This window comes from Aedes albopictus, chromosome 1 (genome assembly GCF_035046485.1).
Source record: "Aedes albopictus strain Foshan chromosome 1, AalbF5, whole genome shotgun sequence".
NCBI classification, from domain to species: domain Eukaryota; kingdom Metazoa; phylum Arthropoda; class Insecta; order Diptera; family Culicidae; genus Aedes; species Aedes albopictus.
In genome coordinates this window covers 124,916,971-124,930,181 of record NC_085136.1, presented here as the reverse complement: position 1 = coordinate 124,930,181, position 13,211 = coordinate 124,916,971, and positions in this window count along the sequence as shown.

The window sequence follows — 13,211 nt, the reverse complement described above, 5'->3', positions numbered from 1 at the left end:
ACCATTTTAGTCGGGTTGCTATCCGACATCCTGATGACGTGACCCGCCCACCGTAGCCTCCCGATTTTCGCGGTATGGACGATGGTTGGTTCTCCCAGCAGCTGATGCAGCTCGTGGTTCATTCGCCTTCTCCAAGTCCCGTCTTCCATCTGCACTCCGCCGTAGATGGTACGCAACACCTTCCGTTCGAAAACTCCAAGGGCGCGTTGGTCCTCTGCACGTAGGGTCCATGTTTCGTGCCCATAGAGGACGACCGGTCTAATCAACGTTTTGTAGATGGTTAACTTCGTGTTACGGCGAACTTTATTCGATCGTAGAGTTCTGCGGAGTCCAAAGTAGGCACGATTTCCTGCCACAATGCGCCTCTGAATTTCTCTGCTGGTGTCGTTGTCGTCGGTCACCAGTGAGCCCAAGTACACGAATTCTTCAACCGCCTCGATTTCATCACCGTCGATATGAATTCGGAGTGGCGGGCGCGGTGATTCCTCCCTGGAGCCCTTTGCCATCATGTACTTTGTCTTCGACACATTAATGACTAGTCCAATTCGCCTGGCTTCACTCTTTAGTCGGATGTACGTTTCCGCCATCATCTCAAATTTGCGAGCTATAATATCAATATCATCGGCGAAACCAAGCAGCTGAACGGACTTCGTGAAAATCGTCCCACTCGTGTTTATCCCCGCTCTTCTTATTACACCCTCCAAAGCAATGTTGAACAGCAAGAACGAAAGACCATCACCTTGCCGTAGCCCTCTGCGAGATTCGAAGGGACTCGAGAGTGTCCCTGATACTCGAACTACGCACATCACTCGATCCATCGTCGCCTTGATCAACCGTATCAGTTTATCCGGGAATCCGTATTCGTGCATAATCTGCCATAGCTGATCTCGATCGATTGTATCATACGCCGATTTGAAATCGATGAACAAGTGATGTGTGGGCACGTTGTATTCGCGGCATTTCTGCAACACCTGGCGGATGGCGAACATCTGGTCCGTTGTAGCGCGTTCACCCATGAATCCAGCCTGATATTGCCCCACGAACTCTCTTGCAATCGGTGATAGACGGCGGCATAAAATTCGGGAGAGTATCTTGTAGGCAGTGCTCAGTAGTGTGGTCGCGCGGTAGTTTCCGCAATCCACCTTGTCGCCCTTTTTGTAGATGGGACACACGATACCTTCCATCCATTCCTCCGGTAATACTTCCTCCTCCCAAATCTTGGTAATGACCCAGTGTAGTGCTCTCACCAGTGCTTCTCCACCGTATTTTAGAAGCTCGCTTGGTAGTTGATCTGCTCCAGCGGCTTTGTTGTTTTTCAACCGGACAACCTCGTTCTCAATCTCTTGGAGGTCAGTGGCCGGAAGTCTTTCGTCCTGTGCACATACTCCTAGATCTGTTACCACGCCACCTTCGGTACTTGCAACGTCGCCATTGAGGTGCTCATCGTAATGCTGCCGCCACCTCTCGACCACCTCACGCGCGCTCGTGAGAATATTCCCGTGATTATCTCGGCACATGTCGGCTTGTGGCACAAAGCCTCTGCGCGAGCGGTTCAGCTTCTCGTAGAACTTTCGTGTGTCCTTAGCGCGGTACAGCTCTTCCATCGCTTCGCGATCTCGTTCTTCCTGCTGGCGCTTCTTCATCCGGAAGACTGAGTTCTGCCTGTTCCGCGCCTGTTTGTAACGTGCCTCATTCGCTCTCGTACGGTGTTGCAGCATTCTCGCCCATGCTGCATTCTTCTCGTTTTTTCAACTGTTCGTGTTCACATTCGCCGTCGTTTCTGTGATTCGGAGTCGCGAAGCCTAGTGCTGTAGCCGAGGTACTACCTATGGCGGATCGGATGTCCCTCCAGCCATCTTCAAGTGTAGCTGCGCCAAGCTGCTCTTCCGTTGGTAGGGCCACTGCTAACTGCTGCGCGTAGTCTTGAGCCACTTCTACGTTACGAAGTTGCTCGATGTTGAGCCGCGGCGTTCGACTTCGACGCGTGGTGATAACTGTCGAAAGTTTTGAGCGCATGCATACAACGACTAAGTAGTGATCCGAATCTATATTCGCACTGCGGTATGTGCGGACGTTGGTTATATCCGAGAAGAATTTACCGTCGATTAGAACGTGGTCGATTTGGTTTTCTGTTTGGTGGTCGGGTGATCTCCAGGTGGTTTTGTGGATATCTTGACGGGGAAAGAAGGTGCTTCGGACTACCATACCACGGGAGGCTGCAAAGTTTACGCATCGCTGGCTTTATCATTCAATACGGCGTGCAGGCTGTTTCGCCCGATTACCGGTCTGTACATTTCCTCCCTTCCTACCTGCGCGTTCATGTCGCCGACAACGATTTTCACGTCACGCGGCGAGCAACCATCGTATGTTTGCTCTAACTGCGCGTAGAACGCTTCTTTCTCGTCATCGGGTTTCCCTTCGTGTGGGCAGTGGACGTTGATGATGCTGTAGTTGAAGAAACGGCCCTTAACTCTCAACATGCACATCCTTGCGTTGATCGGCTGCCACCCGATCACACGTTGTCGCATCTTGCCCAACACTATAAATCCTGTTCCCAATTCATTGGTGGTGCCACAGCTTTGGTAGAAGGTAGTCGCTCGATGCCCGCTTTTCCACACTTTCTGTCCAGTCCAACAAAGTTCCTGCAACGCCACGATGTCGAAGTTGCGGGGATGTAGTTCGTCGTAGATTATCCTGTCACATCCTGCGAAACCTAGTGACTTGCAATTCCATGTTCCAAGTTTCCAATCGTAGTCCTTATTTCGTCGCGTGGATCTTTGCCGATTGTATCGAGTCGTATTTTCTCCAATGTTATTCGCAATGGGGATTTTTACGGGTGGCTTATTGGGCCTACGCCAACACTCCTGTCTCGCCGGAGGGCCATCGTGCCAGTTCTGTACTGGCCGCCTGTACTGTACATTGTTAATAACGGAGAGTTTTGGGCGCAGTTTTACCATCACCAGGTAGTGATCAGAGTCGATATTAGCGCCACGATAGGTCCTGACGTCGATAATGTCGGAGAAGTGCCGTCCATCAATCAGAACGTGGTCGATTTGCGATTCCATTTGTTGTGGTGATCTCCAGGTGTAACGATACAGGAGGCTATGCTGGAAGAAGTTGCTACGAATGGCCAAGTTCTTGGAGGCGGCGAAATCGATGAGGCGTAGGCCGATTTCGTTCGTCAGCTGGTGGGCGCTGAACTTTCCAATCGTCGGTCTGAATTCCTCCTCCTGGCCTACCTGAGCGTTTAGATCCCCTATGATGATCTTGACGTCGTGGTTTGGGCAGCGGTCGTACTCGCGTTCGAGCTGCGCGTAAAATGCGTCTTTGTCATCATCAGTGCTTCCGGAGTGAGGGCTGTGCACGTTTATTATGCTAATGTTGAAGAATCGGCCCTTGATCCTCAACCTGCACATTCTTTCGTCGATCGGCCACCAACCGATCACGCGCCTCTGCTAAGAATTTCAAAGGCCTTAGCCTGATCGGTAAGGTAAGCATGATATTTGTTGCGAAAAATTGCCATTTTTCAAAAGTCTTACCGGGGTGACCTTTAAACATCATTTCTGAAAGTTGCCGTCGTACAAAAGATTGTTTCTAACACCCTTTGCTATCATTTGCAAGGTGAGCTCCCAAGCTTTTGGACCATGTGCAATTTTGGGACACCTTACTGAACATAAAAGAAATAGACTTCCGGCAGACTCACCTAATTTACAGTGGAAAAGGGTGTAAAATAATCGTCAAATTGGCCATTCAAACAACAGTGCCGAAAAGTACTAATTTTCAGCACACTTAGTACTTAGTACTTTTCGGCACTGTTGCACAAATGAGGAAAAGCAGGCTCTTTCACTGCATTTTCACCGATCGAAAGACTTTTTGCAACGTTACCAAGTCCACGCGTGGGCTCCATACTACACACGAAACAGCACGTCGTTAACGATTTTTAATTCCGTTAGCCACCCATTTTCGCACCGGTCGCTCGTTTCCATATGAGTAAAATAATTATCGGTCGCCTTTGCGAACCGGTGGTCTATATTCCATCCGTATCTATAAATCATCTGTAGTGTCATTGCAAATTTTATTCTGCCAAATAATCTGAGCAGTATTTTTTTTTTAAAGGAGAGGGTTTTGGATAAAAGTCAGAACTTAGGTCAGAACTGTTCTTTGCTACGTTTAAAGATAACATTTTCTCAGGAATGTGTTATTAAATTTAATCCCGGAATTCAAGTTTTTTTTTACTTAATAATATGATTGTGACTTATTGTACGGCTTGTAGGTTGATTTTTGTTCTAAAATAATGTTTATCTCTTCGGTATTCATGTTGCCTTTCTCACAAGAAATTTATCAGCCCGCAAATAATATATCTGAATTTGAGCTTTTGAGTATTTTTTTATATAAAGGTTTATTGAGTAATAACATCCCTTGCATTTTGGGTAAATGCTGTTTTTTTGTCAAAATTGGGTTGAAAAAACTTACGTTTGTGTTGAATTTACCTACTCTCGAGTATATTTTTTTTTTGCTGGAGTTAAAGACAAACTACCTAGTGTGAGTTTAATCTATTTACTTAAATTTGAGTTATTGGGCCAAACTATGGGGTTGCATCAAAAGGCCTCAAATTTGGGTAGTTTGGCGGCTCCGTGTGTAAGATCACGCGCAATTACTGTTCTTGTCAATATTGATTATTGCAGCGTATCTGAGATATAACACATGTATCAAAGTAACCGAACTGAATCACTATTCAATATAAGTTCTGCAAATATAAGTTTGAAAACGATCGGCCGAATAAAAAATTGAATTTGCAATTTAGAGAAAATCAATACATTTTCAATATGTAAGATCGCGAAGAAAGGAAAACTTTATTCAAAACATAGTGAATCAAAACTGGTCTGTTTCAATCTATTATTTTTCTGCGTTTATATTGTCACTCTATCACTATTGTATGTCAGATAAATTGTTATGTTTTTGATGTAATGATCTATGATATTATTTCGTTGGAAATTTCAAAGCAAGAATAAATATCAATGTTTGATACAAACTAAAATAAACTACACAAAACTGGAAAATCATTCTCTACAAACTACAGGGGATGGCCAAAATGTTTGGGATAGGCAACTTTTTTTCTCCCACAAAAATATTTAACATGCTGTAACTATTCATAGAGTGTATCAAAAAATCTCAAATTTTGACTGTTTGTCAACCTATTATATGTGCATCATTGGTACAAATTTGGGCTCGATTGATTGATTTTTCGCGAAGTTGGAACCGTTCGCGTAAAACACTACTTTTTAGACATCTCATTTTTGAGCTGCCATATCTCGGAAACCAGTGAACCGAATTGGATGAATTTTTTAACGTTTATCAACAATATATTGATACTTAATACGACGTTATAAAATGAAATATTTTCTCACGGCGAATTAAGTTATACCGGGTTGAAATTTTTACCCATATAGAGGAAAATAAGTAAAATGTACAATACCACACAAATATTACTAAATGTGTTCTTCCTTCAATCTAAATAGGCTCTAATATATCTAATCTATATATATAAAAATGAGTTTGAATTTCCTTTGAGGCAACAAAACTCAAGAACGGCTGAACCGATCAGCATGACTCTGGCACGGTTCGGTTCGTATTCGTGGTGGCTGTGTTTATATGTATAAAAAGTTACGAAAATGAACTAAAAAAGTAAGAAAATTGATTAATAACTGATTTTTCATGAGCTGGGAAGGAAATCAACACGATCGAAATGAAACCGATCTAGAGTGCCGTGCCGTAATGACCCTAACAATTGTCAAACCACCACAACCTGGCAAGACAAAGTTTGCCGGGACAGCTAGTTAGAGATAATTTGAGAACAGAAGTCTAAAATCTTTGGATATCAACACTAAAATTTATTGACATTGATGTAAAAAAAATACATTTTTTCGAGAAAAACTCAAAAACTGTCAATCCATGATAACTTTTTTAAACTTTTAAAAAGTACCAATGTTTTAATAGTTTGTAAAGCATTTACATATTGTTAGTATACGTTCAAAATTTCATTCAATTCGGTTTACAGGTTTCCGAGATATGGCAGCTCAAAAATGAGATGTCTAAAAAAAGGTGTTTTACCCGAACTGTTCTAACTTTGCGAAATATTAATCAATCGAGCCCAAATTTGTACCAATGATGCACATATAATAGGTTGACAAACAGTCAAAATTTGAGATTTTTTGATGCGCTCTATAAAAAGTTATAGCATGTTGAACTTTTTTGTGAGAGAAAAAAAAGTTGCCTATCCCAAACATTTTGGCCATCCCCTGTATATGAACTGAACAGGAACGATTGTCAACAAATCCCTACTCATATTCTTTCGTCTCCTCTTTGCGCTACCCAGAGAGTTGAACGCGAGAGATCGCACGAGCCTACGGAAAGAGACCGTAGTTTGCTTGTCTCTAAATTCTAAGCAGAGCGTTAACGATTAATCATAAATTTAATCATGATTAATGATTAATGATTAAGATTAATCAAAAATCATTGATCATAATCACTAAAATTTCTTATTTAATCATTAATCATTAATCTTAATCACACTGATTTTGCAATTTTATTCATTAATCAGTAATCATAATCATAAGGAAAAAGAATTAATCAATCATTAATCATTCATTACCAAAAATGATTCACCATATAAAATATATTATCCAACTTGAAATGGTTCAAATGCTGTTCTAAGTGTGATTCTTTTTTTCAAAATCTCCCAGACAAAATAACTTTTACTTTTGAAACTTCAAAAATATTTTAAACAGCAAAAACCTTTTAATCATTTCCAGTTTTTGTGATTGATTAATCATGATTAATCATGATTTTTAATCAATGATCCGTTTTTAATCAATAATCATAATCAATAATCACAGATAAAACCAATTTTAATCATTATTCATAATCTTTAATCATCCTAAAAATCAAATTAATCATTAATCATAATCAATAATCTCCGAAATTAGAATTTTAATCATCAATGATTATTCATGATTAAAAATTTTGTTAATCATGAACGCTCTGATTCTAAGCCCCGTTATGAATTGTACGTAAGCTTTTCGTTTTCGAGCCCTTCTTAGCAGCGACCGTTGCGGTTCGCGGCACTCCTTAAAGTTAAAACGCTTGAAGGAGCCCATGTGTGGGCTTGGTCTTAAAAATTGAAATTACGGTAAAATATTACCAAAGTCTTGATGATCAACTGTTTTATTACTAAGTTCCTAAAATCAGAATTAGAATAATCATCTGCTTTCTCCTACTCTCTCCAGCTGAATTAGTTGAAAGCTTGTCTAATCTGACTATCAGAGACATCCAACAGTAACTAGAGCTAGAACTTGACCAGGCATGACATAAAAACTCTTATAAGACAGTGCGTTTTTTCTACTAGTCGGAGCCATACATTTGAACCGTTGAATGCTAGGAAGAACTTATCTTCGGGCGATAACATGACGATAGGAAATACCAACTAAACATTTATATCCTTGTAATGCCTTGTTAAAAAAATCGACCAATTAATTGTTACTGTTTTAACAACTTAGATCGCGGGGTTTGATAAAACAAAAAAAATCTCTGTAAAAATGTTACATCCACAATACAATACTTCTTACACTCATTCGCTTCTCCGTAAACCAATAATCTATATAGTGAGATCATAAAGAGCTGTTTTGATGGAAAGATTACTGAAAATGGTACGATCGTCTAGATTAGAGATGAAGATAGTTTTATTTTATTTACAAACGAATTGTTTCGTGTAATCTGTATGTAGGGCGACGGCATTTCACATTCACCTACCTAGAAGAATCAAATGAACCCCGAAATCACTTTTTATCAGAAAACAAAAACGAAATCCTAGTCACGTTGAAGTCTTTTTAATATTTTATGATAGAGAAATCAAACTAGTTACACTAGCAACTAACAATTCTGTAACGCACTACGGCGAAACATTGATATTAGCGAAACAAATCAAGAGAGGATCTAGTCTCTTAACCAAACAAAAGTTCATTCCGACGAACTGTGTTATAAAAATAATAACAAAAAAATACTATAGCAACTTAGAGCAAAAAGAACAGAAAGGCTGCATGATGTATTGTTCTGATTGATTGTGCAAAAATCTAAATGACTGCCTCGAAACATGCAAACGTTACTGAAAGTAACATGTCGGAAAGACTGTTTAATTCGTCAGTATTCACATTCTTCTCGACATGTTGTCTTCATTAACATTCGGCATAATTTACCTACTAAATGCAAACGCACTTTAGATAGTTTTTCAGCTAAGTTGTGTGTAATTATGGTTGAAGACATTCTTCTCCGTTGTATAAAAATCGCGTACCGTAAACCGGGGTCAAATTGATCTTCGGGTCGAAATTGATCACACGTTTTTCGGTTAGATTCAGCATATTTAAAAAAAATTCCTCTCATTTATCGTGCAGTTGGGAATCGATACTACACGATATTTACTTGGAAACTATTTGAAGTATGTTTTATCTAATGGAAAATCGTCTGATCAATTTCGACCCGGAGATCAATTTGACCCCGGTTTACGGTACAATACACAAACAAAAATAAATCAGATAACAGTTATATTGAATTGTGATAGGAAGATAACAACTTTCGGAAACATCATAACATTATTTCATTGAGTTTCGAATGAGCACACTGCATTAGGTTACCATATTTACGGCGACCCTTGCGTTCCTAATCCATCGACGACACACTACTGCTGTAAAACAACTCTCAAAGTAACATATCAAAGCACCGGAATCATGGTGGAATGGTTGAATAATTCCTCTGTACCACACGTGTGCAAGAGGAACGTCATCGGGTCGTACGGAGAAAAACCAGCTGCTAATACGTTTTGCTTAAAAGCGCTTTAACGCCGCGAGAGCACAACTTCCAAACAAAAAACAGTAGAATGTGAAAAATAATCTAAATCCTTTTTTAAATAAGGGAAAAATCAACAAAATTATTCAATAAGTCACACACAATAAACGCAGAGCCAATTCTCGCTAGTTAGCAATTAATTAAATTATTCAGTGTAGCAATCAGATGGAGCGATCGCAAACGCTTATGGCTAATTTGAGTCTAGAGCACAAACAATATGGCATTGGCAAACACTCGTGAAGACGAAAGTAAAGCTGAAATATGAAGCATAAGACATTCATGAAGCACTATAGAGAGAACAGAACAAAACAAAAAAGATAGCAGAAATATGAGCAGAGCAAGGAGACAAACAATTGTGAGACACAATATACACAACACACTTGCATACATCACTTACGAAATAACGGAAAACAGAAACACAGCGTACTAAATAAAGTGATCATCTTTTATTCGACGATCAAGTAAGTATAAATGGTTGTGGTTGTTTCAAGTTTTAAAAGAAAGAAAGCCGTGCATATTTTTATGTTTCAGGTACAATGTTGAAATTACGAGTAAGTATGTTTTATCACAATCCTTTATATCACAGGTTTTAAAGTTGTTCTTTTTTACCCTATTGAAAACAACTCAATATAAAGAAAATATAAATGCAGTTCTCTTTTGGTGATTGATTACCATCGTCCAATTTTGATTTTGCTTTTCTTTACTTTATTTGATACTAATGTCAATTTCTTGATTTTGCTTTGGCTGACCAAGCCATGTGGGAAATTACACTGTTTAAAATGCTTTGACATCCATGTGCGACTGTGGAATCGAGTTCAGTTCTAGGCCTGCTGGCGAAGGAGATACACGCTATGTCCAAAGGGAGGTATTATGAAAAGTGAATGTACCTCAAAAATTATTCGCTAGAACCATATTTTTGGACCTCTAGATTCAGAAAATGTGTGGTTTAAAATAATCCATCTTGGGTTTTTTTCCCATGCATTTTTATATGGGACGAAATTGACCTGAAAATGACTTTTTTCGATAATTGTATGGGAAAATATGAAAAACATAAAAAAATTCCAAAAACCCAAGATGAAATATTTTAAGCCGCACAGATTCTGAAACTAGAGGTCCAAAGCTACGATCCTGGGAAATAACATTTGAGGTACATTGGATTTTTATAATACTTCCCTTTGGACATAGCGTGAGATAGTCGAGTGACTCCATAGCTTGAAGGAATAGAAGCGCCCGTCTAGCGAATTGGGAGTCGTGAGTTCGAGTCTCACCGGAGTACGTGGATTTCTTTTCATAATTAAAATCTCAATTTGTTCATCGAGCACATGTTCTGTTGTGCACATGGATGTCAAAGCATTTTCAACAGTGTTATTTGATACTGTTTGATGCGTGATCCGTCACAATTCGGTTGGGGATCACTGAAATTGAGTTTTATTGCTTAATACAGCTAATAAACTAAGACTTTCATAAAATCTTTTTGTTGCGATACAATTGCGTGACTCTACATTCATCTAAGGGGGAACAAAGTTTTCTGTCAGATTGAGAAATAGAAGATACCTATGTGAAGAAGAGTAAAAAGAATTGGATTGAAATAGTAGAATAGCTTATAAGAAAGTTTAGGAAGTTGTAAGCATTAATACATAAAACTCATATATTCCAAGTAAGTGGTGCAATTTGTAAATTAAGCAGGTTTTCTACATCTACTCTTCAAATTACGATAGCAGACACTAACAGATCCGGTGAAACCGAAGCCTAGAGACGTCTGCCGAAAAGAGAGAAAGGGCTGCAGTGGAGGTCATACTGAAAAATTGTAATGAATTTAATATGAAGTGCAAGAGAAATAATACTAATAAATTATATATTTTTAGCTTTAGCTTATCGACCAAAAGAGCGACTTTTAGATTCGCTGAAAGAAGTTCAGCATTTGACCCTGCCCCCTTCCCTTCGGCAACACAGCTAAAATTTCCGCAAATTACAGCACGATCTAGGAAATGAAAGCATTAATTTTATAAACGCATAAAATTTTCAAATTTTCCCTTTGATTCCTTTTGGGATTCGCCCCAGGTATTTGTTCAGGAATTCCTCCAGGGGTTCCTTCAGGGATTCCTGCATGGATTCCTTTAGGAATTCCTCCTCTCTTCTCTGTGAATTCCTCCTGGGTTGTCCTTCTGGGATTCTTCTAGGACATATGTTCCCAAACTTTCAGGTGCGCGACTCCCTTTTGCCAGCAGACGTACTTTTCGTGACCCACCATAGAAATTTCCTCATTTGTTGTCTATTACAGTAAAATGGTCGACTGTCCATTGCGACCCCCTGGATGAAGGGCGGCGACACCCCTGGGAGGGTCGCGACCCACAGTTTGGGAAACCATGCTAGAAATTCCTCCTTGGATTCTTCTAGGAAATCCTCCCGGGATTTCTTGGGATTAGTGGATGGCTTCCACCTGGGGTTTCTGAAGGAAATCCACCTTTGATTCTTTCAAGAAATCCACCTGGGATTATTTCAGTTTTTTTAGGAATTTTTCGTGAATTTCTTCAAGAGTTTCTTAAGGATTTTTTCCTGGGGTTCCTTCAGGAATTGCTTTTAGGATTCCTTCAGGAGTTCTTCTTGGAATTTCTTTAGGAATTCTGATTGAACAATGCATTTTTTATTCTTTCAAAAAATACTCCCTGGATTATTTAACATTTTCCGGAAGTTCTAGTGAGATTCCTCAAGAATTTCCTCCTAGTTTCTTCTTAGGATTCCTTCCAGCATTCCCCTTGGGATTTTGTTCTTGATGGGATTTTTTTCCGGATTGCTTCTTAGATTGCTTTACTTCCTTTGGAATTTCTTCAGGAATTCATCCGGGAATTCTCTCCGCAACTTTTCCTAGCATTCATGCAGGGACTCCACCTGCGCTTACTTTTACATTACCTACACCTGGAGAATTTCTCCTGGGTTTCCTTCAGGAATTCCAGGGATTCTTTCGGAAAATTATTCAATAATTCCTGCCATGGTTTTTTCCACGGAATTTTAATAGATATTTAGTTTGGCATTTCTCTTGGAATTCCCCTCAGAAATTTGTATAGATGAATTACTTCAGGGATTCTTCCAGCAAGTACACCACAGATTCCTTCAGCAATTCTTCCAGGTATTCAGTCAGGAAATTCTACAGGGATTCGTCCAGAGTATTGTTTTTTCAGGCAATCCTTGAAGAGTTCCTCCAGTAATTGTTTCAGGGTTTTTCAATAATTCAGTAATTGTTTCTGGACTTATTCAAATATGCTTAAAACGATTCCTCGAAGCTCCTTTCAGGTGAACTTCAGGATATTTCCAAAAATTACCTTCAGTAAATCCTTCATGGATTCTCCAAGAATCTCTCCAGGAAATCTTACAACAATTTCTCTGGATATTATTTCAGAAGTTCCTCCAAGGATTACTCGGAGGGTTTCCTTTAGCGATAGTTTCAGAGCCTTTACGGAGATACCTTCAGGAGTTTCTGCAGAGAACTTTTTGGGAACACCTCAAGGGTTTTTCTTTCAGGAATTCAGGAATCATCCATGAAATTCCCAGATTTTCCGTTTGGAATTCGTTCAGGGATTCGTCTATCTATACTTTGTATCAGGAATTCCTCCAGAAACCCTTCTTGAATACCTGTAGCGATTTCGTACAAGAATTCTAATAGAGTTTGGCATTTCTCTTGGAATTCCCCCAGAAACTTCTAGATGAATTCCTTCAGGAATTCTTCCACAAATTCAATCAAGAATTTTGCTAGGGTGAGAACGTCTCCAATGATTGCTTCAGGAACTTCATTGATCCATTGCCATTTTTGCAGGTTTGTGTAAACTTTGAGACACTTGAAAGATGCCTCAATCAAATTCACGGGTTTGGTAGAACTTCTTCATTTTTCCATGACATTATTATATTTACACCCCAGCTTACGGTACGTTTCTATGTAGAAGATGCGTGGTTCTCCACAAAAAAAAGTAGTTTACGCAACTAGGTGCAGAATGAAGATTTTTACAGCACGAGTTGTACATTTACCCAACGAGGCTTGCCGAGTTGGATAATTACGACGAGGGCTGTAAAAATCGAGTTCTGCACCGAGGTGCGTACAACGTTTTTTGCAATTTCATAAATTACCACTTAAGGATAGTTTTTAACAAAACTTTCCCATCAAACTGCACACTGATGTTTATAGCCATGCAATGAGAACGACCAAAAGTTAAATGCATAATAACTAAAAATGTACCAAAATTTTCTATGTCGCTTACGTCACTTTGCAGAAGAACAACAGTAAAAACCTTCTTAAAAGCATCCTTAAATTCTCGGAATCC